This window comes from Protopterus annectens, chromosome 17.part0, assembly GCF_019279795.1.
Source record: "Protopterus annectens isolate FY-2018-M chromosome 17.part0, PAN1.0, whole genome shotgun sequence".
NCBI classification, from domain to species: domain Eukaryota; kingdom Metazoa; phylum Chordata; order Ceratodontiformes; family Protopteridae; genus Protopterus; species Protopterus annectens.
Genome location: NC_056751.1, coordinates 402,722,556 through 402,744,280, shown reverse-complemented (window position 1 = coordinate 402,744,280; position 21,725 = coordinate 402,722,556). Strand labels below are relative to the sequence as shown.

General features: G+C 39.2%; 1 protein-coding gene and 1 long non-coding RNA gene across 2 annotated transcripts in view; both read left to right on the top strand.

Moving 5' to 3' along the window:
* BTBD10 (BTB domain containing 10) overlaps positions 1-21,725 on the top strand; it is a 1,432,231-nt gene that overhangs the window by 112,602 nt on the left and 1,297,904 nt on the right. The window lies entirely within an intron of this gene.
* Positions 6,788-12,139, top strand: LOC122791376. The gene is made up of 3 exons (XR_006363157.1): positions 6,788-7,163; positions 9,494-9,622; positions 11,956-12,139. It is a non-coding gene; the product is annotated as an uncharacterized LOC122791376 (long non-coding RNA).

Sequence of the window (21,725 nt, the reverse complement as noted above, 5' to 3'; positions counted from 1 at the left end):
TAAGTGTGGTGTGAATGTAATGCATTGTGAAGTCAGCATTGCTTGATTAAGACATATACATTGCTCTGTGTTTGTCAGTACATTGCTTGAGTGCCTTGTTTGGAGTATGTTGCTGGTACTGTTTCAATACATGTGTGTCATGAAGTATGTACATGTCTGTGTAATTTAGGTTAGTTACAATGGAAAACAGCTGAGTAGATTTGTTGGATCTCTTACCAATGTACCCCACAAGTGTCCCTAATTTTGGCTTATACATTTGCTCTGACATACTACATTCCATAATGCTTTTTGAAAAAGGTGTTGGATTCTCATGAACAAATGTTGACAATCATTGCAATTAAAGGGTTCTTTTTTTTCAGAAAATTAATACTAATTCATGTAGCCTTATTTTGTGACTTTAATAAATCAGCAATATTGCTGTTTTCAGAAGCATCTGATTTGGAAGCTTTCTCCGTGAGTCTGTTGCTGAGATGATGAAGGATATGTTGCAAATATGCAACTAAGACAAACTACATAAAGCAATAGTAATACCTGATTTTATGTTTGTATGAACAGCACAGTTACTGGATAATGTAGGCGATTGTTAATATAAGAGAGTTTCTGTTTGTGAAGAGTTTTGTCATTCTCTAGAGTTGCTTCCCTTTTTTCATATATGTTACACACTCTAGCTGGCTACCTTTTCTAAGTGCTTAAATATCAGATTTACTGATTGTATGTTGTGTAGCAAAGAGTGTGAACTAACAGATATGCTTGCTACGGTTTCTACCTGTCCCTCTAACATCTGCAAACCTACATCTCAGTAACCCCACACTTGCATGCATACACGCATCTCTTGTTAGTTTAGTTTATTTTTCTTTCTGTCCTTCTGTACTGTGGAAGTCACAAATTTTGTTTTAGTAATCCCAAACTTGCATACCTACAAATATATTCTGTATGCTTATTGTCTGAAATGCACAACTGTGAAATATAGTGCACTACTCTTGTTTGCCAAAGGATGAGTATAGACAAATAGTACTGTACCTAACTAGTTCAACCATCAAGAAATCCTTAACCTTTTCTTTCTTCTCTCTCTCTCCCAGTGAAAGAAGCACATATACCTTCTGCAATAGCAGCAGTAGTCAGACTTATCATATCCCACTACCTAAAGAACTTGCACAGCTGAATTTCATCTGCAGTTGGCAAAAGTTTACAAGGAACAAATAACCAAGTAAAAATCTATGTAAGGCTATCTCCAAAACTTAAACTAATAACTACTTAATTTGTTAAGTCTATTGTGTATTGTTTTGTAGTGTTGAATCTGCTGGATGGATATCCCACCCCATTCCCACACTCACAGGCCTTTTACTGCTGAAGGTGAAGCTACATTAACACTTCAGCATATCTCACTCTTATCAGTGTAATATATCCCTGGAAAGGAATTTAAAAGCCCATAACTATAAAATTAGTTTAAAAAATAACAAACTGCTTGCCCAGACTATCAAAGTTAATAACTCAGCTACGTTTCATGCACACCTTACTTTTTTTTATTTAGCCAAACTTATCTGCTCTCCCTTACATCCATCACCTTGAATCCACATGCCCTCTACTATAATTTTTTTGCATCTTACTCTACTTTACCATCACAATGCAATCACCACCTGAAACTATTTAACTGTTTACTAACTATGTTGGTAAAATTTGGAACTCCGTTCCTACAGATATTACTCTAGACCCCTCCATAAGTCAATTCAAAAATACTGTTCTAAACCTGACTAACACATTCACTATTATTCCAAAGTAATTACTCCAGTATTTCTCAACTATCTTGAGACTTTTAGTTCCTTAGCTTACTAAATCTGTTGATTAATAAATGCATCACTTGTTTTTCTGAAATAATCTGTAAATAACATTTCTGTATACTTTATATTTTTGTTTTATGCATTACGCAATGTATTTTTTTTTGCACGTTGGAGCTTTTCTCCCCGGGCCCCCGGTGAAAATGCACAAGTACCCAGTCGGACTATCCCAATCAACAAATGAAAAATAAATAAATAAACAAATAAATAAATAAATTAGATGCTGTGACTCGAGACAAATATTTAGAGTTTAGACACCTTGTCTTTGTATCCATGAACATCCTATCTCACTGATTGTTTATGGTGGTAAACCATCTGGGGGGTTCTTTCTGCTCCATTCTCTCCACTCACTCGATCCCCTGCCCTTATGCCATATCCCACCCTCCCCCAGCACCTCTACTCTTATCCTAAGCAAACCACTCTCCCTCATTCCTATGATCCAATTAAATACAACTCTACCTTGTACACACCCACGTTTCATGCACACCTTACTTTCTTTTATTTAGCCAAACTTATCTGCTCTCCCTTACATCCATCACCTTGAATTCACATGCCCTCTACTATAATTTTTTTGCATCTTACTCTACTTTACCATCACAATGCAATCACCACCTGAAACTATTTTACATTAACTCCAGATTTAACACCTTCTCGTCTACTACACACACAAACTAGCATTGTACGATAATTTTACTACTGACCAATCACATCTCCCCTCACCAATCCTTATCACGAACTGCAAGGTAAAACACCTAACCATATTGTCTAAGCCTACTATGAAGTCATAACATTTCCAACCTTCCCTTCAGCTGCACACATATCACATGATAACAATCTCTATTTACACCTGATACTACATTCAAACACACAAATTCCACTTTTACTATTTTAATCCCACTATCACAGCTGACATGCTCCTCCTAACTTGCCTAGCCTCTTAACTCTTAATTCTCAGCCTCACTACAGCTATATCTTCACATACCCCCACACACCAATACACATCAACAACCTCCTCTAACCCTCTCCCCAATAAACAACGCAGCTTCTCATGTATCTCCTCCCAGCTTTTCCCCTATACCCTCCCATTCTATTCAAGCCACAAACTGGCCTCCTCACCTCCTGTGAAACCACACTTAACACCAGTACCCTCACCTAGGAATAAAAAACACTTCCCATGGTATGCATTCCTCATTACCTATCTACTCAAATGTAGAGACATACATCCTAAACCTGCCCCACCCTCTAATCCTAACCACAAGGGTAACCCCAAAGATTTAAACATACTTACTCTTAACCTTAGAAGTATATGTATTAAAATAGCCCCACAGCATGCCTGGATTGATCAAAATAAACCTGACATACTAGCCCATACTGAAACATGGCTACACCCAAATGTAAAATACTCTGAAATAATACCTCCAAACTTTGCAATAACCAGAAGAGAGAGATCTAAAAAAAAGGGGAGAGATAGCACTTCTATATCCCTCTACACTCAACATCACACCCTACACCAGTAATATATTCATCTTTTCCAGTGCTGAGGTACTAATCTCCTCTTTGAACCTCAATATATCAAAAAGAATTTGCATAATAGTAATATATATCCCACCAGGTAACAATACACCAGTTTTCGAAAATATTTTATCCTGGACATCCCAAACAATAAACCTTGAAACAATAATCTTAGGAGACATAAATATAGATTGGCAAACCATAGCTTCCGACTCCCCCATAAACAGTATAAATCTGTATGTTTTTTCTCAGCTTATCAATGCTCCAACAAGATACAGCAAAGATCTTACCTGCTAATCCACCTTAGACTGGATTCTAGCATCCCACCCTGCCAATTACCCCTCTTCTGGTACACTGTCTAACTCCCTGAGTGATCATCTACCAGCTTATTCCCTTAAAACAAACTCCCAACAACTAAGAGTATACACTATAAAATCGGTTAGGAACTCAATTAATTTTTGTCAGCATAAATTCAACAATCTCCTACAGGAAATAGACTGAACACCCCTTAAACAACTACCCCTTAATGCTGCCGTACTATACTTTAATAACACCTTCCTTCACATACTTAATACACCAGCTCCCATTCGTATGAAAAGAATCAAAAAGAACCCAGCACCATGGCTCTCTGAGGAATGTAAACATCTGATGAAGCAAAGGGACCTAGCCTGGTCAACCTGGAAACAAAACAAAAATGAACAAAATCATGTTAATTTCAAAACAATATGTAACAAAGTGGCAAAACTAATCAACAGAGATAAGAAGTCATATTATTCCCAGCTTCAACTCCAGCATAAAATCAACCCCAGTAAACTTTGGCACGCCATATCTTCTCTACTCAACCCTGGAAGAAATGGAGAGCATACCCTATCACCAGATACCCCTCCATCAGAAAAAGCCAAAAACTTTAACAAGCACTTCATAAAATCAGTTTCAGACCAACTAACTAAAACCTCTAATGCTGGACCTCCCCACCCTTCATCCAGACACCAACCCCAGGCCATCAACTACTTCTAACCCTGTCATTTCTAACCCCCCTACTCAACAAAATGTCATACAAACCCCATTCTCATTTCAGCCCATACCCACTGACACCATTAAGAAACTGCTACAAAAACTAAAACCCTGCTCTACCTCAGCTGACAATCTCCCCCCATACTATTTCAAACTGGCTGCCAACTCAGTTGCCTACCCAAACAGTATCCTTATAAATAGGTCTTTATCCAAATCAGAAGTACCTACCATATGGAAACAATCTCACATCACCCCCATCCACAAAGGAGGCAACTCTTTTGATCCATCCAATTTCTGTCCTATATCCATCTTTTCACCCATATCCAATATTCTCGAGAGAGGTATCCATCAGCAGGTAATGCAATATCTATTGTAAAACAATCTTTTAACCAAAACCCAACATGGCTTCTGACCTAGCCACAGCACATCTACAGCCCTATTAGCTTTTACAGCCACTATGAACAAGGCCAGAGATGCAGGATGCTATACAGGCTCAGTATTCTTGGATCACTCCAAGGCCTTTGACATAGTGTCTCACCCCTTACTTTTGAACACACTGTCTAACTTAGGCTTCTCACATAATACAGTAAAATGGTTTCAGAGCTACCTCAAGGATCGAAAACAAGCAGTGAAATGGTCCAATCAACTCTCACCCTTCCTCCACAACCCTACTGGAGTACCCCAAGGCTCTATCCTAGGACCCCTACTCTTCAACATTTTGACAAACAACCTTCACACTGCCTCTTGCCCTGGGACCCTCATTCAATACGCTGATGATTCCACCATAATCTGCACTGCTCAATCACTACCAGAACTACTTTCAAAAACTCAACAGTCCTTTACTGCAGTCAAATGGTTGCTAAGAAATGCCCAACTCATTCTTAATCCAAAGAAGACAAAACTAGTACTCTTTCATCCCAAAACACCTCCCCTGTCACTGATCATTTCAACATCCTTCCATCTGACAATACTGTCATAGAAATAGTGTAGGAAACCAAACTTCTAGGTGTTATCATTGACAATAAACTTTCATTTGACCCCCATATACAGCAAAATATAAAGAAAACTCATCAAAAACTGGGACTCTTACATAGAAACAAACATTGCTTTACTGTAGCAACCAAAACTACCCTTGCAAAAACATTTTTACTTCCCTCCCTTCTTTATGGTGCCCCTATCTTAACTAACTTACAAAATTCTACCCTAAGCAAGTAAGAACAGTCCTACAACAAAGTTGCAAAGTTTGCCACAAACTTTAAATATCACACACACCACTGTAAACCACTCCTAGAATTAAACTGGCTTGAACTCCCCAATCAACTTGCCTTTATTCAGCTATCCACCTTGCACAACCTTATTTTCAAGCCTACTGCCTATCCTGCACTAGCCAATCCAGTCACACAGTACACATCAAATCGATCCCAACGATCAGAAGACAAATATCTCTTAGCTATCTCAAAACCCACAAGAAAATCTGGTCTCCCTCTGTATTCATACTCAGTCTCTATACTTTGGAATTTACTACCTCTAGCTAACAGGTCTATGCCTGGCCTAACCCATTTCAAAGCCTCTTTAAAAAATCATCTCAAAAATACATGGCTCTGCTCCTGCATAAAGCCTGCCTAATGATCAGGTCTTCCTCTTCTGTCACATTTCAATCCCTCACAGACTGCAAGATCCTAAGACTCTTCTAACTCCTTCTCTGTTTCTATACTCCTTCTCTCTTCCTTGGACCTCCTGGCTGCTGGGTGTTCCTGCCTTTGGCGTACTTTCCATACAACCCCTTGACCACCTGCTGGTCTTGGATCTTGCATCTTATCCCTAACTGCTGTCTCCTCTCCTAATTGAAGAAATAAAGCTATCCCACTAAGGGGAGCCTTCACCTGGAAAGACATAAGAAACCATACAACCCCTTGACCACCTGCTGGTCTTGGATCTTGCATCTTATCCCTAACTGCTGTCTCCTCTCCTAATTGAAGAAATAAAGCTATCCCACTAAGGGGAGCCTTCACCTGGAAAGACATAAGAAACCATACAACCCCTTGACCACCTGCTGGTCTTGGATCTTGCATCTTATCCCTAACTGCTGTCTCCTCTCCTAATTGAAGAAATAAAGCTATCCCACTAAGGGGAGCCTTCACCTGGAAAGACATAAGAAACCATACAACCCCTTGACCACCTGCTGGACTTGGATCTTGCATCTTATCCCTAACTGCTGTCTCCTCTCCTAATTGAAGAAATAAAGCTATCCCACTAAGGGGAGCCTTCACCTGGAAAGACATAAGAAACCATACAACCCCTTGACCACCTGCTGGTCTTGGATCTTGCATCTTATCCCTAACTGCTGTCTCTCTCCTAATTGAAGAAATAAAGCTATCCCACTAAGGGAGCCTTCACCTGGAAAGACATAAGAAACCATACAACCCCTTGACCACCTGCTGGTCTTGGATCTTGCATCTTATCCCTAACTGCTGTCTCCTCTCCTAATTGAAGAAATAAAGCTATCCCACTAAGGGGAGCCTTCACCTGGAAAGACATAAGAAACCATACAACCCCTTGACCACCTGCTGGTCTTGGATCTTGCATCTTATCCCTAACTGCTGTCTCCTCTCCTAATTGAAGAAATAAAGCTATCCCACTAAGGGGAGCCTTCACCTGGAAAGACATAAGAAACCATACAACCCCTTGACCACCTGCTGGTCTTGGATCTTGCATCTTATCCCTAACTGCTGTCTCCTCTCCTAATTGAAGAAATAAAGCTATCCCACTAAGGGGAGCCTTCACCTGGAAAGACATAAGAAAGTATGTCCTAGAACTTCTGCTGGATTTAAATACATATTTGTATGCCTCTTTCCGAGTGAAATTGTATACTCCAAAGTCAGCTCAGCCAGCAGCCTGCAATCCAAACCTCCCCTCCCCTCCTCTCTATCTACTTACCACACATTCCCTGTACTATCCGTAGCAGCTTGCCTCATGCTTGAACCCTCAGGCCCTGCATACAGCATTGATAGAAGTACCTGCTGTGGCTATTAAGTGGCCCACATCTACTAGGGACTCTCTTTTTCTTTTCATTTTGTAAACTGTTCTTACCTAGCAACCTCTCTTTTTCTCACCCTATCTTACTGTTCGCCCCTTTCTGCTCCACTACCTCTTTCTACCCTTCTCTGTAGCTCTGAGCTTCTACTCGCTCCTACCTCTTGACAACGAAATTACTTATATCCCTTTGCCTTACTTATCTTCATTCTGTGTACTTACTGATAGTTTTTTCTCCTGGTCCTCTTCTCCTTTGGCTCTTCTCTGCTCTTATTTCCTCCCTTTTATAGCCCTTCTTCACTTTACAATTACTTCTACCTCTTTACTTCCTACTTTGACTTTTTTATCACTCTCAGCTATCTATACCCACTACACTCTCAGATCATTGCTTTTACTACCTCCTCCTGTGATATTCTAATTCCTTGCTCCAGACTGATACTATCACCTCCCTTTCGTTTCTTTCTGCCTGCCTCCTACTCCTCCCCCTCTCCCATCATATCCCATCTGCCTCCTACTCCTCCCCCTCTCCCATCCTATCCCACTTCCTCTCAGAACCCATAAATATACCTGCCCTGATTCGCGCCACCTCTCTTCCTTGGACCTCCTGGCTGCTGGGTGTTCCTGCCTTTGGCGTACTTTGTGAGTAGCGTGTTTTGCTTTAATTTGATGTTGCTTTTTTTAGTGTCTCATAGTCAATGTATGTAACTTTACTTGTATAGACTGTGTACATATTTAATGTTTGTAGCTGCAGTTCAGAGTAGTAGATGGGTTATAGTTGGTCTCACGACTCGCACAGTACGTAAACAGCTGATTCAGATCAGCGTTTAAAACTGTAAGCTCCTACCGCTTGTGTGCCCAAATTCACATTATAAAACAAGTCGTCTACATAAAAGAACGGTTTCCTTAGCAAGGAAATAAGTAGTTATCCACTCCCTCTCGAGTGCCTGGATACTATTTCACAGTGGCGCTATATGCGCTATAGCAGCGCTTCATAATCAAGCTTAATGCTTTCATCCTGAGGGAAGATCCATTTACTTTAAAGCTTGCTCTCATCTCTTTGAACCCACCTATTTGCGTAGTGTTAGAACACGCTAGTTTTATCGGCTAAACACTCGCTCAGGTTATTTTAAGGCTACAAGGGTCTACACTTAGCATCTTGAGTATACAAAGCGAAGTGTGAAGAACATGCTTGTTTTTAGCGACTTAACGCTCGCTTAGGTTTTTAAAGTTTTACACCTACAATGCGAAGTGTGAGAACACGCTAGTTTCTAGCGGCCTAACACTCGCTCAGATTATTTAAAAGATTACAATGTTTACATTTGTCATCCTAAATATACAACACGAAGTGTGGGAACACGCTGGTTTTTAGCGTCTCGACACTCGCCTAGCTTATCTTCGGAAAGTTACAAGGGTTTCCAACTCAAGCTTTAACTTACAATACGAAGTGTGTGAACACGCTAGTTTTCATTATCAGGTTATATTTATTATCAGGTTATTTTTAACCACTTCGTATATTACTACGTTCTCCTCACTCTGGACTCATTTCCTATTTAGCCTACATAGCCAACTATGCTTGCTGTTTGCTGTTTAGTTTATAGTACTTTTTTTTTTCTCTTAAGTATAATTAACTTAAGTGGTCTATATATCCTTGGCGACTCAAGCTAAAATCTACAGATGGTTTTATGTGTAACCCACTCAGCTTACCTGATCCTTACATACACTTCCTGTAGCTCATGCTGAGACTTATCATAACCCAGCTTGTTACAGGCTTATGTGAGAGTATTGTTAGTTAGTCTACCTTTATGGCAATATTGACTGGATATCTAATATTTTAGTGGAATTTTGTTACCATGGCCTTGCTCTAGATGTGGTAATTGTGTTTTCATGACGCTCTCTAGTCTGGTCATACATATGTTTTATCTGTTTTAATTCCTGCCACTGTACAGTATAATTGATTTGTTTTTGCCTGCACTAACTTCAAATAGAGCTATTGCTGGATAGTGAATGTTTTCATGAAGATGTCACCTGTATGTTAATGTAGTGCTTCCTTAAGTTTTGGTCTATAACTTAACTATCTCCTTTCTATCTCCTTTTCCCAGCCATACAACCCCTTGACCACCTGCTGGTCTTGGATCTTGCATCTTATCCCTAACTGCTGTCTCCTCTCCTAATTGAAGAAATAAAGCTATCCCACTAAGGGGAGCCTTCACCTGGAAAGACATAAGAAAGTATGTCCTAGAACTTCTGCTGGATTTAAATACATATTTGTATGCCTCTTTCCGAGTGAAATTGTATACTCCAAAGTCAGCTCAGCCAGCAGCCTGCAATCCAAACCTCCCCTCCCCTCCTCTCTATCTACTTACCACACATTCCCTGTACTATCCGTAGCAGCTTGCCTCATGCTTGAACCCTCAGGCCCTGCATACAGCATTGATAGAAGTACCTGCTGTGGCTATTAAGTGGCCCACATCTACTAGGGACTCTCTTTTCTTTTCTTTTTGTAAACTGTTCATACCTAGCAACCTCTCCTTTTCTCACCCTATCTTACTGTTCGCCCCTTTCTGCTCCACTACCTCTTTCTACCCTTCTCTGTAGCTCTGAGCTTCTACTCGCTCCTACCTCTTGACAACGAAATTACTTATATCCCTTTGCCTTACTTATCTTCATTCTGTGTACTTACTGATAGTTTTTTTTTCTCCTGGTCCTCTTCTCCTTTGGCTCTTCTCTGCTCTTATTTCCTCCCTTTTATAGCCCTTCTTCACTTTACAATTACTTCTACCTCTTTACTTCCTACTTTGACTTTTTTATCACTCTCAGCTATCTATACCCACTACACTCTCAGATCATTGCTTTTACTACCTCCTCCTGTGATATTCTAATTCCTTGCTCCAGACTGATACTATCACCTCCCTTTCGTTTCTTTCTGCCTGCCTCCTACTCCTCCCCCTCTCCCATCATATCCCATCTGCCTCCTACTCCTCCCCCTCTCCCATCCTATCCCACTTCCTCTCAGAACCCATAAATATACCTGCCCTGATTCGCGCCACCTCTCTTCCTTGGACCTCCTGGCTGCTGGGTGTTCCTGCCTTTGGCGTACTTTGTGAGTAGCGTGTTTTGCTTTAATTTGATGTTGCTTTTTTTAGTGTCTCATAGTCAATGTATGTAACTTTACTTGTATAGACTGTGTACATATTTAATGTTTGTAGCTGCAGTTCAGAGTAGTAGATGGGTTATAGTTGGTCTCACGACTCGCACAGTACGTAAACAGCTGATTCAGATCAGCGTTTAAAACTGTAAGCTCCTACCGCTTGTGTGCCCAAATTCACATTATAAAACAAGTCGTCTACATAAAAGAACGGTTTCCTTAGCAAGGAAATAAGTAGTTATCCACTCCCTCTCGAGTGCCTGGATACTATTTCACAGTGGCGCTATATGCGCTATAGCAGCGCTTCATAATCAAGCTTAATGCTTTCATCCTGAGGGAAGATCCATTTACTTTAAAGCTTGCTCTCATCTCTTTGAACCCACCTAATTGCGTAGTGTTAGAACACGCTAGTTTTATCGGCTAAACACTCGCTCAGGTTATTTTAAGGCTACAAGGGTCTACACTTAGCATCTTGAGTATACAAAGCGAAGTGTGAAGAACATGCTTGTTTTTAGCGACTTAACGCTCGCTTAGGTTTTTAAAGTTTTACACCTACAATGCGAAGTGTGAGAACACGCTAGTTTCTAGCGGCCTAACACTCGATCAGATTATTTAAAAGATTACAATGTTTACATTTGTCATCCTACACATACAACACGAAGTGTGGGAACACGCTGGTTTTTAGCGTCTCGACACTCGCCTAGCTTTTCTTCGGAAAGTTACAATGGGTTTCCAACTCTAGCTTTAACTTACAATACGAAGTGTGTGAACACGCTAGTTTTCATTATCAGGTTATATTTCTTATCAGGTTATTTTTAACCACTTCGTATATTACTACGTTCTCCTCACTCTGGACTCATTTCCTATTTAGCCTACATAGCCAACTATGCTTGCTGTTTGCTGTTTAGTTTATAGTACTTTTTTTTTTCTCTTAAGTATAATTAACTTAAGTGGTCTATATATCCTTGGCGACTCAAGCTAAAATCTACAGATGGTTTTATGTGTAACCCACTCAGCTTACCTGATCCTTACATACACTTCCTGTAGCTCATGCTGAGACTTATCATAACCCAGCTTGTTACAGGCTTATGTGAGAGTATTGTTAGTTAGTCTACCTTTATGGCAATATTGACTGGATATCTAATATTTTAGTGGAATTTTGTTACCATGGCCTTGCTCTAGATGTGGTAATTGTGTTTTCATGACGCTCTCTAGTCTGGTCATACATATGTTTTATCTGTTTTAATTCCTGCCACTGTACAGTATAATTGATTTGTTTTTGCCTGCACTAACTTCAAATAGAGCTATTGCTGGATAGCGAATGTTTTCATGAAGATGTCACCTGTATGTTAATGTAGTGCTTCCTTAAGTTTTGGTCTATAACTTAACTATCTCCTTTCTATCTCCTTTTCCCAGCCATACAACCCCTTGACCACCTGCTGGTCTTGGATCTTGCATCTTATCCCTAACTGCTGTCTCCTCTCCTAATTGAAGAAATAAAGCTATCCCACTAAGGGGAGCCTTCACCTGGAAAGACATAAGAAAGTATGTCCTAGAACTTCTGCTGGATTTAAATACATATTTGTATGCCTCTTTCCGAGTGAAATTGTTATCTCCAAAGTCAGCTCAGCCAGCAGCCTGCAATCCAAACCTCCCCTCCCCTCCTCTCTATCTACTTACCACACATTCCCTGTACTATCCGTAGCAGCTTGCCTCATGCTTGAACCCTCAGGCCCTGCATACAGCATTGATAGAAGTACCTGCTGTGGCTATTAAGTGGCCCACATCTACTAGGGACTCTCTTTTCTTTTCTTTTTGTAAACTGTTCATACCTAGCAACCTCTCTTTTTCTCACCCTATCTTACTGTTCGCCCCTTTCTGCTCCACTACCTCTTTCTACCCTTCTCTGTAGCTCTGAGCTTCTACTCGCTCCTACCTCTTGACAACGAAATTACTTATATCCCTTTGCCTTACTTATCTTCATTCTGTGTACTTACTGATAGTTTTTTTTATCCTGGTCCTCTTCTCCTTTGGCTCTTCCCGCTCCGTTCGCCCTGCGGGCTCACTCCGCTCCCCTCCATAGTTTTTTTTCTCCTGATCCTCTTCTCCTTTGGCTCTTCCCGCTCCGTTCGCCCTGCGGGCTCACTCCGCTCTTCTCCTTACCCCCAATTCCCACCCACCCCCAGGGGTCCTACATTTATCTGAAATATTGCCACACCCCTATTTACCTCCTCTCCAATCACAGCTCCACACTACTCCCTAAATACATCACAGTTACCACACTCATACCTACACACCCTCCCCTTTCTTAAACACTATACCTATCTCATTACATCCCTACCTCCAGCCACACCCTATCTAATTACTATCATCTAACATTACCTCATCACACTATATCCTACATCACTACAAACAACCACCTAGTTCACAATGCCCATATTATACATCCATCCTTTACTGAGATTACTTATCTCCATACTATTATTATCATCTCTTATATCTACTTATATCATAACTTCTTATGAATTCTCCAAGAATATCTCTCCTTCACTGCCCTCTAAAAGCACCTCTACACATGCAATACCTTTATCTGCATTCAATATACTCTCACCGTCTCAGTCCATATACCTTCTAGCCAAATACCACAGGCTAGTACATTGCAAATTTCTAAAGAGTCTAACCAAAAAAACATATCTTTCTCACTATAATCTTAAACAACATATATTTCTTACTCTTTTCCACTTACTACAAGATGGTGATATTCACCCCAATCCTGGCCCACATCTCACTACAACCAACATCAAACAAAAACAAACTAAACCATTATCTCTCTTGTGCTCTAACCCTACAAATTCCCTTTCCATAGCCCATCTTAATATACGTAGTATCTGCAACAAAATCAGTCAACTCCATGCCCTCCTTGAAACTCAACAGTTTGACATTTTATGCCTATCAGAAACTTGGTTAAAACCTTCCATTAAAGACATCGAAATTACCCCACCCGGTTATAACATGATTAGACTTGATCGTACTACCAAGAAAGGAGGTGGGGTAGCCATTATGTACAAAGCAAAACTTAAACTTAATCCTCTTGACCTAACTCTTACCCAAAACACAAATGCAGAAATTATTAGCTCCAAAATACAAATCAATAACGCTAAAGCAATAAGCATCATTTGTACTTATCTCCCCCCTGGAAATAACATAAATACCCTTGAAGATATACTTTACCAACTTTCCATCAAACTCCCACAAGAAACAATAGTCCTAGGGGACTTCAACATAGATTGGAATTCCTGTAACATTGACAACCCTACTTCCCACATTAACCTCTATGGCTTCAAACAACTTATCGATGGTCCCACTAGAATTAATAAAGCAAACAATAAGTATACCACCCTAGACTGGATACTTACAAATACCCCCTTGCAAACCTACCAATCACATATTCTTCCTGATGACCTTAGTGACCACGCACTAACCTATATCATTAGATGCAAAACCAACCTAACCCTACCCACCACTTTCCAAACTCTACACTCAAAAAAGCAATTTAACCCTGATCACTTTCAAGAGGAACTTTCACAATGTCATTGGGCCCCACTAAAATATCTTCCAATCAACAAAGCAGTAGACCACTTCAATTCTACATTCCTAGCTATACTTAACCAGCATGCCCCAAGTCGCACCATTAGAACCAAAACTAAAACTGCTCCATGGCTAACCACAAATACTAAGCATAAAATAGCCCTAAGAAACAAATCTTGGCATAAATGGCGTACCTCCAAAAGTCCATCTGACCACCAAAACTTTAGAGAACTAAGAAACAGTACTAAAAAAGCAATCCTATCAGACAAAAAGAAATACTACGTTCAACTTCAAAATACTACAAAAATGAACCAAAACATTCTGGTCATGTATTAATAATCTACTGACCCCAGGCAAAATAATTACCCCTAACCCACAGGATTCCGACCCAGATAACCCCACACTAACAGCCAATAACTTTAATTCCTTCTTCACCAATTCTATACAAACTCTAGCCAACCAACTATCTCCAGATACTTCTCAACTACCTCCATATACCTTAATAAACACTATCCCTTCGTTTAACCTACAACCTGTATCTACCTCCTTTATACAATCTCTTCTCCAAAAACTAAAACCTACTACCCCCTCTGCAGACAAGCTTCCTGCTGAATTCTTGCAACTAGCAGCAAAATCCATTGCTTACCCTGTCTCTATCTTGATAAACAGATCAATAAAAGAAGGTATTTTTCCAACAGTCTGGAAGATATCTCATATAATACCCCTACATAAAGGAGGCAAATCTTATGACTTCTCCAACTATCGTCCCATAGCACTTCTATCCCCCTTAGCCAAAATCATGGAGAAATGTATACATAAACAACTACTCAGCCATCTCCTTCATAACAACCTTCTAGCTGACACTCAACATGGTTTTAGACCTGCCCACAGTACCACCACAGCTTTACTCTCCTTTACCAATACCATAAACTTCAACATAACAACAACAAACTTACATCTTCTCTTTTCTTAGACCTATCAAAAGCCTTTGATATGGTGAATCATTCACTTCTTCTGCACACACTAAAATCTCTGGCCCTGGATCCCTCTTCCATAACCTGGTTTTCTTCCTATCTAGACAACCGGCAGCAAGCCGTTCTCTGGAAAAACTCACTATCTGCTCTCCTCCCTATTTCTTTAGGAGTACCACAAGGGTCTATCCTAGGCCCACTCCTATTTTCCATCTTTATCAATGACCTCCAATCATCTATACCCAACACCACCTGCATACAATACGCAGATGACTCCACCATTATTTGCACTGCTTCTTCTCAAACTGAACTCCAGACTCAAACTCAAATAGCCTTCTCAACTGTTGAACAGTGGTTCTCCAATCGCTGCCTACTCCTTAACCCTAAGAAAACTAAATTATTACTCTTTTCACCTACACGTAAATCAACTTTATTAAACTTCTGTATTACAGCAACTGACAACACAATTATCTCTCCTGATTCCACAACTAAACTTCTCGGTGTTATTATTGATAACAATCTTAACTATGATACTCAAATCAACAGTACTATAAAAGCAGTTAATAAGAAAATAGGATCCCTGTACAGAATAAAGCCCTTCCTCACACCTGAAGCTAGGACAACCTTAGCCCAAACACACCTAATCTCGACCCTTCTGTATGCCTCCCCATTTATACTAATCTATCTAAAAGTAACCTTAAGAAACTTACTACATCTTATCATAATATTGCCAGATTTGCCACCTTATCCCAATTCAGAACCCACCACTGTCTAAACCTTAAACAACTACACTGGCTGGAACTCCCTAACAAGCTCATTTTTCAACAACTTTTAATAGCACACAAAATCCTATACCAACCTTCTAAAACACCAGCTCTTTATACACTCTTGACTCCCTACATAAACCTGAAACAACTACGTTCCTCTGATAAACTACTTGTTAATATTACCAAAACTAATAATTCTGCAGGCAACTGCCTTTTCTCTAACTCAGTAGGTAAAATATGGAACAATCTTCCATCTGACATCTCTTCTTTGTCCACTCTTCCACTCTTTAAGAAACAACTATTAAGACACTTTAATAAATTCTGGCTTTGCTCTTGTACCAACCCAGACTAACCTGTTAGTACCTTACTCTATCATTAACCTTCCTTAACCACTTTTACCCTTGCATCTACCTCAACTCTCCAACTAACAAAATTTCCCTTTTCTCTGTAAATATTACATTATTCTTTTTAACATTTTTGACCTTCCTTTGTATTGCTAAGAGTTAACCTCTAACTTAATCTCTTTCTAATTTACCCTTTTCCAGGTAGACACTAACTATAATATAAGTGTTTATATAACACATTAGTTCTATGCAATATTTGTAATTGTAAATTGTTTTAGCCCTGGAGCTTTTCTCCTCAGGCCTTTTTTTTTTCAAAGTTAGCTTATTTAGTTCATTAAGACCTTTAATATATATGATTGCATTTCATTCTTCCCATTGCATAACATACTTGTACTATGTATTATTTGTATTTGTAAAATTTGTATTTGTAAAATTTTTTGTACCTCTGGAGCTTTTCTCCTCGGGCCTCCACTGAAAATGGACATAAATCCAGTTGGACTAGCCCGGTCAACAAATGTAAAATAAATAAATAAAAACTAAAATATACCATATCCTTAAGCTACTGCTCAGGCTTTATTGCTTCTATTCTTCTTAACTCTCTCTCTCTCTCTATCTATCTGCATCACTAGCTTTCTGGTTGCTATTTTCCTAACTGGAACTAACATTCTATTTAGCATGTACTATAACAGTCAATGTCACACACTGCACTACCTACGTACTCTTTTTTTGGACACTGTCTACATCATGTATGGTGAGAGTGACTATTATTGTCTGTAATGTTTTAACTGTATAGAATTGTCTGTATGTGTAGTAATATATTGCAAAATCTTGTAGCAGTTTGTTCTTTCAACTTATTTTTTTTGTATTGTATTTCTAATGTAATTTTTATTGTATTGGATTATACTGTATTTGTATTGTACTGTATGTGGAGCTTTTCTCCCCTGGCATCTGCTGAAAATGGGTTCTGTAGACCCAGTCAGACTACCGCGGTAAACAAATGTCAAATAAGTAATTAATACATAAATAAATAACAGAATGTACTCGGTCATATAAGAGGCTTGAGAGGTCATTGTTAATACGAAACCGAGAACTGTTTTATTGTTATATAAAGATTGGCATTAAGTACCATAGTTCAGTTTAGGATATAACAGAATGGGAAATGCTATTCAGAAGTGAAGAGACATATGAGGGAACAGTTTTAGCGGCTCTGATTTGTTTGATGCCTATTGTCATGTAAAGGTGATTAATAGTTGAATGTAGCCAAGCTGGAAATGTGAGACTGTATCTCACTGAAGGAGGGAAGATAGGAGGAGTAACTTGGCCAAGAAATGAAACTTGAAAAACTGCTCTTTGTAAAAAGTCTTTATCTCAGCAATTTGTTGACACTTTTGCAAGCTTCTTTCAGTAGTACTTCAGCAGGAACAACATTGTAAAACTCGGTGCAGAACAGTCAATGACACAAGATCTGCACTCAATCAAACTTGGCAGTTTTTCAGGTGTTCCAATCTAACTGAACGGAAGTCTAGTCTGTTAACAAATGGTAGGGCTACTTCTCAGAATCTGTGCTCTCATAGTGCATTGTTTGACAGATTTAGCTTTCTAAAGGAATCAGGATGTGTGTCCCATGAGAGCAGAAAGGATTAAAAAAATAAAACTAGGAATGAGTACTTCTTTTCCTACAGGCAGCTTTGAGAGGTGCAGTAATTCACGAGAAGATAAAAAATACGTGTTTTTCATTATTTGCCCATAGTGGTCTTTTTAAGTGTCAGTGAAAATAAATGTATGGAAATATGTAAAATGTCTGAAGGGGTATAGAAATGGGTAGATTTTGTATGCAGATTGTTTTAATAGACAAGTTATCAGTAAAACCTGAAATGAAATGCAAACAGGAAGCAGAGTAAAGGTGAAAGGTATGCACAGCAGAGGAACTTGCATAGTATGCTTTTTCTGAAGAACAAAAGGGCTAAATAATTTTGGAATTTAGTGCTAAGGAATTCAAAATGCACATTTTTCAACATATCACTCAGAGGAAAGTACAGCTGTGTAAGTAAACTTACCACAAAGTGCAGCTGTGTAAATTGCAGTTACCATAACAGATGCTCAAATTCCTCAGTGTTACAGAAGTCTTTGGCTATTTGGGTTATATCCTCACCAGAATACAGCATCAACTGGCCAGCTTCACAAAGTTCTGGCTCCCTCCCAAGCCTTACTCTGAGTGCTGACTGGACAGCCCAGTTGTAGAGGGAAATCAGCTGTCAGAGTGAAGAATACTTCAGATGTTCCTCACGAATTTCGTGCCCGTAACATTAGACGAAGCATTCTTATCCAGAAAAAAAAACATATACTAGAAACAAAAAGTTTATATTGAAACAAAAAAAAAACCTACATACACATGAAAAGGGAAGAATAGTGGGTGCAGCTACTGCAGCAGTGAGAAATTTGAACATCTATTGTTATAACTACAATGTACACAATTGTACTATGTTCATCATTTTCAGTGCTTCAGTAGCCTTTGCCTATTTTAGTTATTACCAAAGCTTATCCTATCTGAGAGGAGAAAGATATGAATCCACGAGCCCCTTGACAGTAGTCCAATCAAAGCCAGTACTCTAACTGGAAAAGAAATCCAATTCAATGCTTTGTAAAAGTACGTACAAAGGACTTTGTAGTTGCCTCTAAAATGCTTCTAGAGTGCACCCCTTTCCAGTATGTCATCAAAGAAAACAAGGCTCTACTAGAATTTGCCTTAATTCTTCCTGGAATGTTTTATTATATTGGGAATAACAAGAAAAGCTATACGAAGGATCAGTCAACTGCAACTGTCTGAACTGACACAGGTTGTCCCTTTCCAGTCCCATACCAGGAATTCCACAGCTGTATAGCTTTCCTAAAGGACTCAGAACTGACAAGATAATACCCAAGTTCCAAAAACATGATCAGAGTATATAGAATCTCTTCTCCCTGTCAATCAAATTTTGATAGAAATGAGGGAGACAGACGGCTACATGCAGGATATACTCTGAAAGTAGTAAGGGAACATATTGTGGACTTTTTTCTACAGATAATCATATATGCATGGAAAAGCATAAAAGTTTATCCATAAAAATAATTGTAACTTGGATACTCTTGTAGATGTCAGAGCAATAAACCAATTAGTTCACCTAATAGATGACCCAACAACAGCCAGAATAGCTGGTTGAAACTTAGAAACAACTTTCACAGCGCAATATAAAGATCCCAATTCAGTGTCCCCTGAATAATAGCTGACCTTACATATCAACAGAAAAAAAGTCTTTGCAGAACAGCTTGATCAAAATCTGAAATGAAAAGGGGGATCCATGGACAGATATGATGAAATGGCTGAAAAATATCCCCTGCCAAAAGAGTAAATGCACCATAGTGTAGTAATTCATACAAATCTTTAAGAACCAGTGGTAATAATCCCAGATAAGGCATTGTTTATAGGTAAGGTACCAACTTAGAACAGAATCATCCAGGCAGTTGATTTTTTTTGAGATTGGGGTGTATCAAACTCCCCCAGTCTTGTGCAACTACAGCCAGTCTGTGAGGAAGCTTGTGGTAATTACCTATGGTTGACTTCCATCAATGCTAACTGGACCAAAAATGAATCACAGTTTTTGGAAAGTCTTTCAAAATCTTCAGAATGACCCTGGATATTTTATTTATTTTTATTTATTTTACATTTGTTTACCGGGATGGTCCGACTAGACACAGGTCCATTTACAGCGGAGGCCCAAGGAGAACAGCTCCACATTAAATAACATTAATTAAACAAATATGAAAGAACAGTATATGCTTACATGAAACCATATGGGATATACATATCAGTGGGATATAGATATCAGTGGGAATAGGGAAAATGCATATAAGAACACTCCCAGCCATAGGAATAAAAATGCAACTGTTTCCCAGGCCTACCTGCTAGGAGTCTTGGAGCAGAATTTACTTAGTTGTCTGTTTTGAAAGGAGTCAAACAGATCTATGTGAGGTGTTTTCCCCAGCTGTATACATTCCAGGAAATCATCATAGTTCTCTACGTCATCACTAGAAAATGAAAGTTATGTACTTACCATAATGCTAGATCCATGTTGTCTTCTTCTATCCACCTCAACCGATGGATTATTGGATCTGCAAGGATCCAATGTTCACAGATTTTAGACCTTTGAATCCAAGGCTCAGGCTCCTCTCTTACCTATAATTTCCCTCCATCATCATAGTACCTCAGATCATGTTTGCCTGCCTACCACAAGAAGATTCTCTGACAATAATATAAACAAGTAGACAGAAAAACAGGGAAAAACATACCATCTCAAACTGTAATAAGGCAAGGCTCTGGGAAGTTCCAGTACAGTCAATTGGGACCCCATAAACAGGAACACTCTGTCATGGGGGTGGAAAACTGAGGATACGGGAAGAAAACACAAATCTGCCATTATGGTAAATACATAACTTTCATATCTGATGTTGTCTTTTCCATTCATCTTCAACTGATGGGACAGAGTCGGTAACTACCAGAAACCCCAGGGGGTCTCATTGAAGGATATTCTGAAGGATGGTGAAGCCAATAAAAGCCCAAGATCTGGACTGTAAATCCAGTTTGCAGTGGGATGTAAACACATGTACATTAGACAAAGTGGCTGCAGTACAAATATCATCAACAGAAACTCTGGAAAAGAAAGCTGTAGAAGTTGCAACCACTCTAGTGGAATAAGCTTTAGGATTGTGAGGAAATGATAACCATTTAACTTTGTAAGAAAAAGTAATAAAATTGTTTAGCCACTTGGAAAGGATGACTTTAGTAACACAGTTTCCCAACTTAACATGAGAGAAGAGTTAAAGAATTGGTCTGTCTTCCTACAATTCTTAGTGTAATGTATGTGGAATCTCAACTGATGGTGAACATTCAAAAACTGCAATGTATACTCCCATTACTAGAAACATTAGAAAAGAATACTGGCAAGTTAATGGCCTTATTCAAGTTAAATTTTTAAGCTACCTTGGGAAGGAATGCAGTGTTGGTTCAAAGGCACAATTTATCTTTGTCAAAATCAATTAAGGCTCTTCCAGGAAGGAGTCTGGAGCTCTGAAATCCTTTGAGCAGAACTGACTGCCAACAGAAAGAGCATTTCCAAGAAAGCGACTTCATCTCTGCTGTAGTAGTAGCTTCAAAAGGGGTTTTTGTTAAGGCCTTGTGTAGAAGCATGATATCTTAAGGTGATATCCCATGGTGGAACAGGGTCCCCTCAGAGGAGAACAAAGGAGAAAAGTACTTTTCAAGAAGGCTTTCAATAATTTGAGCAAAGCAATAAGGGTATGATCCTCACCCAAATGAAAATTAGAGATGTAGCCATTTTGAACCCTGATGGTAGAAAAACTAGCCCCTTTCCAAAACAGATCAGCTAGGATGCCCAAATTAGAAGGGAATGGGGATGAAAAGGGATCAATACCCACTGAAGAAACCCAAATAGAAAATCTCTTTCACTTATTTTGTACTT